Consider the following 16918-nt stretch of genomic DNA (forward strand, 5'->3'; position numbering starts at 1 on the left):
TACTGTATTGGGTTTTTTAAAAGTTTGCCACAGATTCAGATTCTTTTAAAATATATATCTATTTTGTGTAAAGAGAATGCACTGAGAAGTAAAAAGAAAGTGATATATCAGTGCTACCAACTATGAACAATGAAAGTGTGCAATTTTAAATAAATTTAAATAAATTCCTATTTATTTTATATATTTATAAATTTAAATAAATTCCTATTTATTTATTATTAAAGAAATTCCTCTAACAAACAGTATGTTTTGATGGTTGCTAGCAGGAAAGTGTTGTACTACATGGAAGTAATCAGAAAATGTGATCTAAAAGTCTGCTTTCAAGGGCGCCTGGGTGGCTCAGTGGGTTAAAATTCTGCTTTCAAGAAGCTATAACAGTATGTACTGAGCATTAGCTATTATATGCTATGGATGAATAACTGAAATCTACATTTGAAACTAATGGTACACTATATGTTAACTAATTGAATTTTAAAAAGTTAATTAAAAAAACCACTATTTTATAAAACAATATTCCCAACAGGCTCTTTTGCTTTCAAATATTCACTTTGCAATGAGAGTCATTACTTTTGTCTAGCCAATTCTTACACCACTGTTTATCCCTTCCCTGCTTTATCCCTTCCCAGTATCAATAAAGGCTCACTTGGGTTACCTAGAAGCCATGAGAAAGCTTGTAATAGATCTGGCTGGTTTTCACCAGCAATTTGACCACCATGTGCACAGGGAAGTCTATTGATAAAGGCTTTATTGCAATAAGTTGCAAATACATGGATGATTTTGAATTCTCTTACTTGAGGTCTTGTTTCATGATAATAAATTTAGGGTGGCTTATTGGAATGGATGTTATTAACATATCTTCATAGTTCTAAGTACATGGAATTGTAAAATAGATTAATGAATGTGGCATTACTGACAACTGTCCTCATTTTGAAATCAAATTACAGTGTACTCAGATGAGGAAGCAAAGCAGATTTGGGATTATGAGTGAAATAATTTAAAAAAGTCTTAGGGGTATGATCACACTATTGGGTCATTCAGTAGAAAAATGTCAACTGATTGAGATTCTGTGTTCCCTGATTTCAGAGAGAAGTTAAATAAGTAACACGAGGAGACTAGGAAGCCAAACATAAGTGATAATTTTGTGCCAGGGTGCGTATACATCTGTTTATCTTCTTGCTTTACCACTAAGGTTGCTCCTAGAGGAGAGTTGAAATATGTGTTGGAGCTAATCTCTGTGGATTACACAAGAAACCACATCCTACAGCTCTCCCTGAAACACCCCTTATGATTTCAATGTAATTTGGTTTTTGCATTTTTAGAAATAACAAAATACTTTGCAAACTCATCTACTTTATTACCACCCCAAGTGAGTCAGCTGATTCCACATTTTAACACAGTGACAGTCACAGAGGAATGGAGGAATGAGTAGAGTTATCAATATATGTGCTTTTAAGAAGTATGACAGGGTAGCAGCTATTTCCAGGAACCAAAACATGGGTCAGCAGCTATGCAGGAAAAGTGATGGAATAAATGACTCATTTCAGAGGAGTTCTATAACATATTAGTTCTATAATGTATCTTCAGCACCCAATTACGCGCTTTGATCTAAAGATAAGGATTTACAGTTAAGGTCCCATTTATGATTTGACTGGTAGGGTCTGAATCATTTTTACTATTGTTTTGACTATTACTTGAAACCTATAGTAGTACTTGGGATATGTGTTGTGTATTCTGTGAACATGTGCTATTTTTAGATTAGATAACTTCTGTCTCGAACCCCTGTTAATTTGTTTGTTTCTGTTTATTTGATAGTGGTTTCAGTAAATGGATATATCTGAAAAATTGCAAAGCCACTATTAAAATAAGTTATTATGATATATAGCATGGAATTGCACATTCCTCCTTTGAATCCGACAGAGCTTCACCATATCCTTAACAATTTGGGAAAAACATGCTATTATTTTTCTTTATAAAATTTCTCCTGTTAGGCTGTGATGGTTGTCATCAGCAGTAACTCCTCTTAAGGCTTTGTCAAAAGAGTTGAAAAAATTGGAAAGGTGTGAATGAAGCTGTTTGCTGAATATAAGGAAAAGAGCATTGAAGTACAATTCACACTCTTACTTCTCCTTCTATGCTTTCAGATGTTTGACATTTGAAAATTTTGCTTTTAGGAGAGATGCCCTATATAATTCTTACTTTAAGGAGCAAGTTGCTTTTATAATTTTTTAATTGTTCTACCATTCAAGTATTTCCATTTAAATTAAATTCAATACCATTTAAAAAAAATCAAAAGTGCAGCCAGTATTCAATTCCTGGGCTAAATAATTTTAGAAAGCTTTGTGTTATTGAACCTACAGGGTTTTTCTGTTGTTTTAACTCTTTCTTTCTGTGATTTTTCCCATTAGTCACGTAAGGGACTGCAATATAACAGACATGGAGGATAAAGAAGGACTGAATAGAACAATCCTTGGCCTCATGAAGTTGAGAATCTAGCAAGGGAGTCAAACAATTCAATCATTCAGAGACAATTTATGGAGTGCCAGGCCTAAGATGAGCACAACAAAACCCCAGCACAGAGGAATCATTTTAGTGGGAGAGATAGATAATAGGTAAGCCAACTTAAAAAAAAAATCGTACTGGTTTTTCTTTAATAGTGATGCATATTTGAACTAAATTAGCACATTTTAAAAAGAGCAGTGATTGAGAAGAGGCTTTTTAACTGAGTGGTCCGAAAGGGCCTCCCTGAAAAAGTCTGTTTTGAACAGATTTCTGAATAATATCAGCTAGGAAGCTGCGTAAAAATCTCAGGGATGGGTGATTTTTCCAGTCAAAAAACTGTAAAGGCTCCAAAGTCACAATAGAGCTATAAGTTTCTCTAATAAAGTAACTTCTGACAAAGAATGAGAAGAAATAACTAACCCAGGTTTGAAAGAAAAGGGACAGACTTCCTATGGAATTCATATTTAATTAAAGCTCTAAAGGACAAAAATACAATAGAGCAAAATTCTGGTCACGCTGATATACCTAATGAAAGTTCATAAACAAGGTGTGGGTAGCAAAGAGTGTGTGGGAATGTTGGTAAGAACAGTGGGGAAGAGTCATCCCTGAACATGTTCTTAAATGAAGCAATTCTTGTGTTGTTTTAAAGGGTAAATTGGAGTTTGCCTAAGTGATTAGAGAAGGATGCCTCAGCTTACGGAAGTTCAAAGCCATAACGATGTGATAAACTACTGCAGACATTTTCATGTATATTTGTTGTTGCTTCTAGTAATGGTGATCTAAAAACTCCTACTTAAGACAACTAATAATCCAGACAAAATAGCTTTTAAAATTAAAAATATCAGAATGATTATAAAAATTAAGGTTGGGATTACTGGGCCAAAATACGAAATACAATGAGAGCCTAGAGATATATGCCCTGAAGCCATTTTAGCTATGAGAGCATTTGAAACTGCTAAAACACACTGAGCTGTGTTGTTAATAGACTCTTGATACTAGAGAAACAAAATTCAAAATCCAGCAGCAATCAAATTTGAGGACTTTGGTACAACCCAAATTTAAGTTGAGATCCCCAAAGCACAAGAAGAAGCAGAAATAAGACTATAGCCTACCATGCCTTCTGTGTAAACTGAGAAAGTCAATCACTGAATTTGGAGTATGATTGTCTTGTAGAGTCTCAGATATAAGAGAAAATCCTGCCAAGGAGGACCATACCATTATTATAGCTCTTAATTATCCCTACTCAATAAGAGTTTCAAATATAATGTCTTGAACATAGCAAAATGTAACAAAGCACACAAAGAAAAACCATTAACAAGATTTGATAGACAAAATGGGATTAAGTATGATGTTAAAATGATCAATAAAGATTGTAAAATGACTTTATTTTTTGCTCAAAGAAATGAGAGGGGAAGCAAATTGAACAAAAAACTGAAACTAAAAATGATATTGAGAAAGGTTTTATAAATGAACCAAATGGATACTCTAGAACTTTAAAGATATGACAGCTAATTTAAGATACCACAGGGGTGCCTGGGTGGCTCACTTAATTAAACCTCCAATTCATTTTCCTTTTTTTTTTTAACACCTTAATTGTATTTTATTTCTTTCATTTTGGCTCAGGTCATGATGTCAGGGTTGTGAAATAGAGCCCAGAGTTGGGCTCTGTGCTGAGCCTGGAGCCTGCTTAAGATTCTTTCCCCTTCTTTTTCTATCCCTCCCTGCGCTCTCACTTGCTCGCTCTCTCTTGCTTGTAAATAGATAGATAGATAGATAGATAGATAATAGACAAAGCAAAATAAAAGCAGATTATGAAAATAAATATAAAGATTTTGAAATGAAAACAAGTTCAAAATAAAATAGAGAAGACCTACACAGCTAAAAGTTCATTCAGAATATCTACTATTAAAGAAGTCAGTATGACACAAATCAAAAGATTTGAGCATGTACTTTACAGAAAGGGTAATCCAAATGGCCACTCATATATAAAAACTGTTTATCTTTATTATGAATCTGGAATTAAATTGAATTAAATTAAAAATAAATTAAAACCTAAAATGACATACTATTACACACTTACCATATTGGGCAACAGTAAAATTGTCTTGCAAGAATGTGAAAGAATGAAAGTGCCCATAATAAAAACATTTGAGGTAAGTTGGACAATATTTAGAAAACTTAAAAAACTTAAATAAAGATTTGGTCCATTCCTAGAAATACAACATGGAACTAAATGAATATTTTCACCAGGATATGCACACAGATGATTATAGCTATTTCATTCATAACGGCAGATCAGTAGTGGTCTATTTGCACAATGTTACATTAAATAAGAGAGAATATTAACAAACTGGGAGGAGGGGCTAGGTTGTTATCATAAACAGATCTTCTATGGTGCTGATTATGTTCTATTTCTCAAAATCTTAAGTTAAAAAAGTTTTCAAATATATATCTAGATAGATAAATGATAGATAGACAGATATCCCAGAAGCTGCAATGCTAGGCTAAGACCAGGCTTTAAAGGGCTTTTCTATACTCTACTAAATACTTGAAACCATTCATTATATCATAGCTCAGTGTTCAAATCTCCATTTGTTTCCTCAGTTTCCTCTTATTTATCTTAAGGTGACCTGATCCAGACTTTTGATCACCTTTGTCTAAATATTTCTATTTTAACAAAGTCCTTTTGAACACTGAGAGACTAAAACGTAGAAAAATACTCTGATTGTTATCTCACTAGAGTGCAAAATATATAGTTACCCATTAACTAATGATATCCATGTCTACATTAGATCCATGACATTTTTAATTCTTGGGAGCTTTTGGTAAATGAAGCTTTAAGCCATCACCACATGAATAAAATTAAAGAACTAAATGAAAACAGGCCAAGTATTTACAGAGTAATAGAATGTGCAGTGGAAAGAGTACAATTCTGAAATCATAAAGCCTAAATTAGTGTGATGCATCTTTACTAGCCATGTAATCATAAACCAGTTATCTAAATGTGTTAGCCTCAGTTTTTTCACCCATGAAATGGTGATGATAATACTTATTATGCAGAGTTGTTGTGTGGATGTGATGAAGCATGGAGCATGAGTGTCTCATATTCCATGCTAAAATGATAGCTATTTTTATACTTATAATAAATTAAATTGTTCAAAATGGTAATATTCATTTATATTGAGGCATTGTATTGACTATTCACAGACACATTTACCAAAATAAATTTCATTTTACTTTACCCCCTCTGAGGATATATATTCCCTAATTCAATATGAATCTCATTATGAATAATAATTATCATAATAAATATGCTGATTTTTCTTCTATTTATTTTTAGGGAAGTATCCTTTACTGTTGGACATAAGGAAACTTAAGCAAGTCTGTCTTATTCAAAATTTGCATGCTGCTTTCTTATGAAACTAGATTATAGAGTTGTATGAAATAAATTCATGCAGTTAAGACATTTATGTTTGGAAAACTGGGTGGTCAGTTTAGTATTTCAAAAGAAGATTTTAAATTTAAACCTTAAAACTGAGCTCTTTCAGCCTTATTTATAGGCCATCCTTCATGCTTCATAAGTACTCCTTCATTGTAAACTAAGTAATAGTTTTTGTCACAGTGTATATAACGAAAATGGATTTTATATTCTATTATTTCAGAGTTCGTTGCAGTTTCTACTTCCTTACTTCCTTTTTTGAAAAATAGATTAATTCTACAAAAAGTTTTTTCCAGCTTTATTGAAAAAAAAAAGACATATTATAATTTGTAAATGTAAGAAATGATTTCTTATAACATTGCAAACTTTTAACATTGTGTAAATTTTGTACAATTTGATAAATTGGTATACATCTTTATTGCAATATAATCTACATAAAAATGTTAATACATCTATCTTGTATAGTTGCCACTGATTTTTATGCATGTATCGTAAGGAATTTTAAGATCTATTCTCTTAGCAACTTTTATGTATATAGTATAGTAGAGATAAACTTCAGAGGTCTTGTGGGTTTTGTTCCAGACTGCCTCAATAAAGTGATTATCTCAAAAAACTAAGTCAAATTATTATTTTTTTTGGTTTCCCAGTGCAAATAAAAATTACGTTTCCCAGTGCATATAAAAAATAAACACTATACTCTACTGTTCCAAAGCATTATGTTTTTAAAGAAAAACCATGTATATACCTTAAGTAAACTAGTTCTGAGTTTTCAGTGGGTCATAATTACTGATCACAGATCACCATAACAAATACAATAATAATGAAAAAACTTGAAATATTGCAAGAATTACCAACATGTGACAGAGAGACACAAAATGAACAAATGTTGTTAGAAAAATGGTGGCAGCAGACCTCTTTTATACAAGATTGCTATAAACTTTCAACTTGTAAGAATGTGATATATGCAAAGTTTAATAAAGGGAAGCACAATAAAAATGTATGTATATATTATTAACTATGATCATCATGCTGTACATTAGATCCCCAGAACTTTTTCATATTATAGTTGCAAGTTTGCACCCTTTGACCACCTTACTCCACCCCAGGTTCACCCCTTGTCAACTCAACTCTACGTTTCCATTAGTTTGCCTTTTCCTCAGATCCTGTATGTAAGGGATATCATAATACATAAATTAAAAAAATATATAAAATCTTTGAAATATTTCACTTAGTATAACACCTTCAAGATCCATCCATGCTGTTGTAAATGGCAGTATTTCTTAATTTTTCATGGTTAAGTAGTATTCCATAGTATATTTTAACCATACTTATTTTATTCATTCATCCATTAATGGATATTGAAGTTATTTCCATCTCTTGCTTAGAGTTAATAATTTTATAATAAACATAAGAGTGCAGATATGTCTTTGAACAGTGACTTCGTTTCCTTTAGATATATACCTAGAAGTGGGATTACTGAATCATATGGTATTTTTACTTTTAATAATATGAATAATATCCATACTGTTTTCCATACAAATTTATATCCCTAGCACAGTGCATAAGTTCCCCATTTTCCCCAATATTTACCAAAATTTGTTAGTTTCAATTTTTGGGTAGTATATATTCTAATAGGTAGTAATATCTTGCTGTGTTTTTCAGAGGTAAACAACAACAACAACAACAACATAATGACTTTGTCCTGAGTTTTTTACATTGAGCACTTTTTAATGCTCCTGTTGGTCATTTATATAACTTTTTTGAAAAAAAAAAAGTCTATTGAGATCCTTTTGCTATTTTTTAATTATATATATTTTTTCTATTTGTATCTGTTGGTTATTAACCTCTTTTCAGATATAAGATTTGTAAGTATTTTCTTACATTCTGTGGATTGTGTTTTCATTCTCTCTCTCTTTTTTTTTTGGCAATGCAGAAACTTTAGTTTGATGTAGTACCATTTATTTATTTTTGCTTTTTTTTTGCTTGTGTTTTTGGTCTGGTATCCAGAAAACTATTGGCAAGACCAATGTCAAGGAGAATTTTTCCTATGTTTTCCTTTAGGAAATGTAGTTTCATGCATCACCTTTAAGTCTTTAATCTATTTCAAGTTAAGACTTATGAGTGATATAAGGTTCCAGTTTTACTGTTTATGTGACTATTCAGTTTTAAATATCATTTATTGAACAGACTATCTTTACCCATTACATATGTTGGCCCCTGTCAAATATTAGGTGACTATGAAAGGATTTATTTCTGGACTCTCAATTCTGTTCTACTTGTTTATGGGTCTTTTTTTATGCCAGTATACTTTATTGTTTTGAGCATGAGGGCTTTGTAGTATAGTTTCAAATCAAGAAGTGTAATTTCTCTTCTTCATTCTTTCTCAGAACTGCTTTGATTATTTGTCGTCTTTTATGGTCTCATATAAATTTTAGGATTCTTTACTTACTTCTGTAAAAAATTATATGGATTTTTTTTAAGATTTTTAATTTATTTATTTGACAGAGAGAGATGACAAGCAGGCAGAGAGGCAGGCAGAGAGAGAAGAGGAAGCAGGCTTCCTGCTGAGCAGAGAGTCTGATGCGGGGCTCGATCCCAGGACCCTGGGATCATGACCTGAGCCGAAAGCAGCGGCTTAACCCACTGAGCCACACAGGCGCCCCTAACATTGGATTTTTGATAGGAATTGGATTTACAGATGGTTTTCGGTAGTATGGACATTTTAACAATGTTAATTCTTGCCATTCATAAATATGAGCTATCTTTCCGTTTGTGTCTCCTTCAATTTCTTTATCAATGTCATAGTTTATGGAGTACAGATCTTTCATCTTCTTAGTTAAATCTATTCCTAAGTATTTTATTATTTTTGATGCTATTGTGAATTAGATTGTTTTCTTTATTTTTTCAGATAGTTCATCATTAGAGTGTTAAAATGCTCCTGTCTTGTGCTTACTTTGGCAGCACATATACTAAAATTGGAATGATGCAGAGAAGATTAGCGTGATCACTAAACAAGGATGACATGAAAAACTGGGAAGCATTCCATATTAAAAAGAAATGAAACAAAACAAAATTCTTGTCTGTTATATATTGATCTTGTATTTGGCAGCTTTACTAAATTTGTTTATTCAAAATTTTTTGTGAAGTTTTTAGGATTTTTTAACATGTAAGTTCATGTTATCCAAAAAAATAAAATTTTACTTCTTCCTTTTTTTTTTTTTGGAGTCTCTTATTTCCTTGTGTTCCTTGTTTCTCTGGCTAGGACATCCAGTAGTATGTCAAATGAGAGTAGTGAAAGTGGATACACTTGTCTTTTTTCTGATCGTTAAGGGGAAAACTTTCAAACTTTTTTGATTGAATATGAGATTAGCTCTGGGCTTGCAATATGTGTTTTCTCTTTAATGGATTTTTAAAATTATTTTTTAAATTTTTTTATAAACATATAATGTGTTTTTATCCCTAGGGGTACAGGTCTGTGAATCACCAGGTTCACACATTTCATAGCACTCACCATCACTCACCATAGCACTTGCCCTCCCCAATGTCCATACCCCCACCATCCTCTCCCAACACACCTCCCCCCAGCTACCCTCAGTCTGTCTTGTGAGATTCAGTCTTTTATGGTTTGTCTCCCTCCCAATCCCATCTTCTATTTTTCTTTTCGTACGCCCGAAACCGCCTATGTTGCATCTCTACTTCATCATATCAGGGAAATCATAGGATAGTTGTCTTTCTCAGATCGATTTATTTCGCCAAGCATAATACCCTCTAGTTCCATCCACGTCATCACAAATAGCAGGATTTCATTTCTTTTGATGGCTGCATAGTATTCCATTGTACATATATACCACATCTTATTTATTGATTCATCTGTTGAAGGACATTTAGGTTCTTTCCATAGTTTAACTATTGTGGACATTGCTGCTATAAACATTTGGGTGCATGTGCCCCTTCAGAATGCCACGTTTGTATCTTTAGGGTATATACTCAGTACTACAATCACTGGGTCATAGGGTAGTTCTATTTTCTGCTTTTTGAGGCACCTCCACGCTGTTTTCCAGAGTGGTTGCACCAGCTTGCATTCCCGCGTACAGTGTAGGAGGGTTGCCCTTTCTCCACATCCTCGCCAGCATCTGTCATTGACTGACTTGTTCATTTTAGCCATTCTGAAAGGTGTGAGGTGGTATCTCATTCTGGTTTTGATTTGTATTTCCCTGATGCCGAGTAATGTGGAGCATTTTTTCATGTGTCTGTTGGCCATTTAGATGTATTCTTTGCAGAAATGTCTGTTCATGTGCTCTGCCCATTTCTTCATTGGGTTATTTGTTCTTAGGGTGTTGAGTTTGATAAGCTCTTTATAAATTTTGGATACTGGCCCTTTATCTGGTATGTTATTTGCAAATATCTTCACCCAGATAACTTCTGACAGTCATCTTTTGGCTTTGTTAACTGTTTCCTTTGCTGGGCAAAAGCTTTTTGATCTGATGAAATCCCAATAGTTCATTCTTGCCCTTGCTTCCCTTGCCTTTGGTGATGTTCCTAGGAAGAAGTTGCTGCTGCTGAGGTCAAAGAGGTTGCTACCTGCTCTCTCCTCAAGGATTTTGATGGATTCTTTCTCACATTATACTTCTTCATCCATTTCCAGTCTATTTTCATGTATGGTGTAAGGAAATGATTCAATGTCATTTTTCTGCATGTGGCTGTTCAATTTTCCCGACTCTAAGGCCAGCGGCACCTTCTCTTCCCCGGGGGTGGCGTGCTGTACCTTCCCACACTTGCTCCTGGGTACCGCGGTGACACAAGTGTGCGACCACGCTTCTCTCTCAAGTAGAGGGGATGCTAGGGCAAAGAGAATTTCGCTCCATGCGGGTATCTTCCAACCTGCTGTGGAGACTAGAACAGGCAAGCAGCAGCATCCCCAAACCCAACTCTGATTTCCCAACAAAAGATGTACTTTCCCAGGGGAGATGCCCAGGCAAAGAGGCTATCGCTGTATGCGGGTTTCTCCCACCCAGAGACTGGGCTCGGGCAAGCAGCAGCAGCCCGCAGAACATTTCTCAGGGAATGCGGTGCTTTCGCAGAGGCTTTGGCTTGGAGCGTACAGCACTTCGCCGCTGCTTCCTCAACAAGGCTTCATTCGCATCAGGGAAGAAGAGCTGTGGGAGAGCTGGTGCCTCCTGGCCTTGCTTTCCGGGATCCATGTTCCCATCCTGGGTTCACCCTGTCAGGCCGAACTAAGCAGACAAAGCCAGAACCGTGCAGTAGCGTACGTAGCCTAGGATGGCACTCTATGCACACTACCATCTCGCGGTGTAGGCATCGCTTGGCCTTTTACTCAGGCGCTCAGGAGGACTCGCGGACTAGGCCAGCGCTTTCCCCACTGGAAAGGAAGGTGACAGGATCCCTGCACACTGCCCTGTGCACTGAACAGGGAGCTTTGCGGAACTTTCCCCTCTCCTTCCCCTTAAACCCCGTGCCTCCTCCAAGCTTCCACATCCTGGAGGAAGACGGCACCTGATGGCCAGTTCTTTCTGGGAGTTGTTTCTCGAGCTCAGGGTAGGCGCCTGGTGGCAAGCCCATGACTCCCCCACGGACAAGTGGCCAAAGAGCTGCTGTTTCCTTGAGCCCAAAGGCTTTCTGCCCAGACTCCTTCCTCAGAGTCGAGCCCTTTCCCCTGCCCTAATCTTCCCCTCGTGTCTCCTTAGCAGCCAGGCTTCCATCGCTCTGCAGTGACAGACTTGTCCTTTTCCTTAAGGCTCTTTCCACAGGCATCAACGCGCTTCTCTCTCAGGTAGAGGGGATGCCCAGGCCAAGAGGATTTCGCTCCATGCGGGTTTATGACACCGTGCTGTGGAGACTAGCTCCGGCAAGCAGCAGGCAGCATCCCACAGACCCGACTCTGATTTCCCAAAGAATGCTGTGCTTTCCCTCAGGGTATGCCCCGGCAAAAGGCTTTTCCTCTATGCGGGTTTCTCCCATCGTTCTGCGAATACTAGGCTAAGGCAAGCAACAAAAGCAGCCCACAGAACCGACTCGGATTTACCAGTGTCTGCTATGCTTTCACAGAGGTTTTCAGGTTGGCGCAAACCGCACTTCGCTGCTGCTTCCTCAGCAAGGCTTTGTCGTTGGCTCTGTCGAGACAGGGTAGAAGTGCCGCGGGAAAGCTCGTGCCTTTTGGGCCTTGCTTTCCCGAGCTCTTAGTTCGCGCCCGGGGTTCACCTTGCTAAGCCGAACTAAGCAGACACAGTCACAACCCTGCAGCAGCGTGCGTGGCCTAGCATGGCACTCTAGGCCTATTACCATCTCCTGGTGTATGTAAGGCTTTGCCTTTTGCTCAGGCGCTCAGGCAGACTCGGTGTCTAGGCCAGTGCCTTCACCACAGGAGAGAGGAGCCGTCAGGATATGTGCACACGGCCCGTGGACTGGGTTTGGGAACTGTGGGGGACTGTATCCACTCCTTCCCCGGCACACCCCTTGACACCCACAACGCTGCCACATCTTGGTGGAAGACGGCATCTTACTGCCCGTTTCTCCATGGGATTGTTTCTGCGAGTTCCGGGTATGGCACCTGGGGTCAAGCCCGTCTGCCCTTGGGACAGGTGGCCAAGGAGATGCTGTCCCCTTGGGACCAGAGGCACAGGACAGGCCTGCCTTCTGCACTGACTCCTTCATCAGAGTGGAGCATGCGTACCTGTCCTAGTCGTCCCCTCATGTCTCCTTAGCAGCCAGGCTTCAATCACTCCGCAAAGGGAGCGGGTGACACTTGTCTTAGCACGTGGAGGAGGCACGGGGTTTAAGGGGAAGGAGTAGGGACAGTCCCCCAAAGCTCCATAATCTGTGCACGGGCCGTGTGCAGGTATCCTGTCGCCTCCTCTCTCCTGTGGGGAAGGCACTGGCCTAGCCGAGTCTGCCGGAGTGCCACAGCAAAAAGCAAAGCTTAACCTAACCCAGGAGATGGTAATAGGCATAGAGTGCCATGCTAGGCCAAGCTCGCTGCTGCAGGGTTGTGACTTTGCTTAGTTCAGCATAGCAAGGTGAATCCCGGGCGTAAACTTGGAGCCCGGAAATCAAATCCCAAGTGGCACCAGCACTTCCTCAGCTCTTCTTTCCTGCCGCGCAGAGTAAACACCCAATGCCTTTCTGAGGAAGCAGCAACGAAGTTCGGATCGTGCCAAGCCGAAAACCTCTTCGAAAGCATAGCAGTCGCTGGGAAATCAGTCGGTTCTGAGGGCTGCTGTTGCTGCTTGCCTTAGCCTAGTATTCGCAGCAGGATCGGAGAAACCCGCATAGAGCGAAAGCCTCTTTGCCCTGGCATCCCCTCTGGGAAAGCACAGCATTCTTTGGGAACTCAGAGTCCAGTCGGAGCGCTGCTACTGTTTCCCTGGGCTGGTCTGGCCAGACTGAGATTCCGCCTAAGCGCCAGAGTAAAAGCCCAAGCGATGCCTACACTGGGAATGGTAGTGTGCATAGAGTGCCATCCTAGGCTATGCACGCTACTGCAGGGTTGTGGCTGTGTCTGCTTAGTTCTGCCTGGCAGGGTGAACCCAGGATGTGAACATGGAGCCCGGGAAAGCAAGGCCCAAGAGGCACCAGCTCTCCCGCAGCTCTTCTTCCCTGACGCGACGGAAGCCTTGCTGAGGAAGCAGCAGCGAAGTGCTGTTCGCTCCAAGCCAAAGCCTCTGCGAAAGCCCAGCATTCGCTGAGAAATGTTCTGCGGGCAGCTGGTGGTTGCCTGAGCGCAGTCTCGCGGTGGTAGAAACCCGCATACAGCGAAAGCCTCTTTGCCTGGGCATCACCCCTGGGAAAGCACAGCGTTCCTTGGGAAATCAGAGTTGGGTTTGGGGATGCTACTGCTGCTTGCCTGAGCTAGTCTCTGCAGCTCGGTGGAAGATACCCGCATGGAGCGAAATACCATTTGCCCTAGCATCCCCTCTGCCTGAGAGAGAAGCCAAGGGTGGGGAAGGCACAGCATGCCGCCCCCGGAGAAGGCAAGGAGCCGTTGGCCTTGGGGTCGGGAAACGCTCGGGAAGCAGGATAGCCTGCCGTGGCACAAACAGCAGGCCGGTGGCAAGACAAGTGTCACCCGCTCCCTGTGCGGAGAGATGGAAGCCTGGATGCTAAGGAAACGTGAGGGGACCTCTAGGGAAGAGGCGCGTGCTCCACTCTGAGGAAGGAGTCTGGGCAGAAGGTAGGCCTGTCCTGTGCCTCTGGTCCCAAAGGGACAGCATCTCCTTGGCCACCTGTCCCAAGGGCAGACTTGGGCTTGCCACCGGGTGCCATACTCGGAACTCCCAGAAACAACCCCACGGAGAAACGGGCAGTCAGATGCCGTCTTCCACCAAGATGTGGCAGCGATGTGGGTGGCAGGGGGTGTGCCGGTGAAAGAGTGAAGACAGTCCCCCACAGTACCCCATGCCAGTGCACGGGCCGTGTGCAAGGATCCTGTGGCCTCCCCTCTCCTGTGGTGAAGGCACTGGCCTCGATCCCGAGTTTGCCTGAGCGCCAGAGCAAAAGGCAAAGCCTTACCTACCCCAGGAGATGGTAATAGGCATAGAGTGCCATGCTAGGACACGCACGCTGCTGCAGATTTGTGACTGCGTCTGCTTACTTCGGCATAGCAAGGTGAACCCCGAGAGTGAATTTGGACCCCGGGAAAGCAAGTCCAAGAGGCCCCAGCTCTCCCGCGGCTCTTCTTCCCTACCACGACAGAGCGAACACCCAAAGCTTTGCTGATGAAAGAGCAGCAAAGTGCGGTTTGCGCCAAGCTGAAAACCTCTGCGCAAGCATAGCAACGCTGGGAAATCAGAGTCGGTTCTGAGGGCTGCTGTTGCTGCTTGCCTTAGACTAATATTCGCAGCACGATGTGAGAAACCCGCATAGAGCGAAAGCCTCTTTGCCCAGGCCTCCTCTCTGGGAAAGCACAGCAATCTTCGGGAAATCAGAGTCCGGTCTGAGGGATGCTCCTGTTGCCTGAGCTGGTCTCCTCAGCACGGTGCCATTAACCCGCATGGAGCGAAATCCTCTATGCCTGGGCATCCCCTCTGCCTGAGAGAGAAGCGCGGGTGCACCAGTGGAAAGAGCCTTAAGGAAAGGGACACGTTTTTCAGTGTGGTCCCCAGGAGCATGTCTGTGGAAGGTGCAGCACGCTGTCCGGGGAGAACAGGAGCCATTAACCCTCTGGTCTGGAAACGGTTGCAAAGCAGGAGAGCCGGCAATACAATTATCACCCGCTCCCAGTGCAGAGAGACAGAAGCCAGGCTGCTAAGGAGACAGAAGGGGATGAGTAGGGCAGGGCGCGTGCTCCACTCTTAGGAAGGAGTCTGGGCAGAAAGCATGCCTGTCCTGAAACTCTGGGCCTAAGAAGACAGCAGCTCCATCCGACCTGTCCCCGGGACACACATGCGCTTGCCACCAGGAACCTACGCTGAACTCACAGAAACAGCTCCCTGAAAGAACAGGGAGTCAGATGCCGTCTTCCTCTAGGATGTGGAAGCTTGGAGGAGGCACGGGGTTTAAGGGGAAGGACTGGGGACAGTCCCCAAAAGCTCCACAATCTGTGCACGGGCCGTGTGCAGGGATCCTGTCGCCTCCTTTCTCCTGTGGGGATGGCACTGGCCTAGCCGAGTCTGCCTGAGAGCCAGAGCAAAAAACAAAGCCTAACCTACCCCAGGAGATTGTAATAGGCATAGAGTGCCATGCTAGGCCAAGCTCGCTGCTGCAGGGTTGTGACTTTGTCTGCTTATTTCAGCATAGCAAGGTGAATCCCGGGCGTAAACTCGTAGCCAGGGAAATCAAATGCCAAGAGGCACCACCTCTCCCGCGGCACTTCTTCCCTGCCCCGCAGAGTGAACACCCAATGCCTTTCTGAGGAAGCAGCAGCGACGTGCGTTTCCTGCCAAGCTGAAAACCTCTGCGAACGCATAGCAGTCGCTGGGAAATCAGAGTCGGTTCTGTGGGCTGCTGTTGCTGCTTGCCTTAGCCTAATATTCACAGCTCGAAGGGTGAAACCCGTATAGAGCGAAAGCCTCTTTGCCTTGGCATCCCCTCTGGGAAAGCACAGCAATCTTTGGGAAATCAGAGTCCGGTCTGAGGGATGCTCCTGTTGCCTGAGCTGGTCTCCTCAGCACGGTGTCATAAACCCGCATGGAGCGAAATCCTCTATGCCTGGGCATCCCCTCTGCCTGAGAGAGAAGCGCGGTTGCGCCTGTGGAAAGAGCCTTAAGGAAAGGGACACGTTTTTCAGTGCGGTCCGCAGGAGCATGTCTGTGGAAAGTGCAGCACGCTGCCATGGGAGAAGAGCAGGAGCCATTGGCATTCTGGTCTTGAAAAGGTTGCGGAGCAGGAGAACCGGCCCTGGCAGGCACAGCGGCCGGTGACAATACAACTGTCACCCGCTCCAAATGCAGAGTGAAAGAAGCTTGGCCGCTAAGGAGACAGGAGGGGAAGAGTAGGGCAGGGCGCGTGCTCCACTCTTAGGAAGGCGTCTGGGCAGAAAGCATGCCTTTCCTGAACCTCTTGGTCTAAGGAAACAGCAGCTCCATGGCCACCTGTCCCTGGGGCAGACTGCGCTAGCCACCAGGCGCCTACGCTAAACTCGCAGAAACAGCTCACTGAAAGAACGAGGAGTCAGATGCCATCTTCCTCTAGGATGTGGAAGCTTGGAGGAGGCACGGGGTTTAAGGGGAAGGAGTGGGGACAGTCCCGAAAAGCTCCATAATCAGTGCACGGGCCGTGTGCAGGGATCCTGTCGACTCCTCTCTCCTGTGGTGAAGGCACTGGCCTAGCCGAGTCTGCCTTAGAGCCAGAGCAAAAAGCAAAGCCTAACCTACCCCAGGAGATGGTAATAGGCATAGATGCCATGCTAGGTCAAGCACGCTGCTGCAGGGTTGTGACTTTGTCTGCTTATTTCAGCATAGCAAGGTGAATCCCGGGCGTAAACTCGGAGCCCTGGAAATCAAATGCCAAGAGGCACCACCTCTC

General features: G+C 41.9%; 1 non-coding gene across 1 annotated transcript; it reads left to right on the top strand.

Annotated features, from left to right (window-relative positions):
* Positions 1-8883: 8883 nt before the first annotated feature.
* On the top strand, positions 8884-8990 carry LOC131820185 (U6 spliceosomal RNA). The gene has a single exon (XR_009349504.1). It is a non-coding gene; the product is annotated as a U6 spliceosomal RNA (small nuclear RNA).
* Positions 8991-16918: the final 7928 nt, after the last annotated feature.

Source organism: Mustela lutreola, chromosome 17 (genome assembly GCF_030435805.1).
Source record: "Mustela lutreola isolate mMusLut2 chromosome 17, mMusLut2.pri, whole genome shotgun sequence".
In the NCBI taxonomy this organism is placed as follows: Eukaryota; Metazoa; Chordata; class Mammalia; order Carnivora; family Mustelidae; genus Mustela; species Mustela lutreola.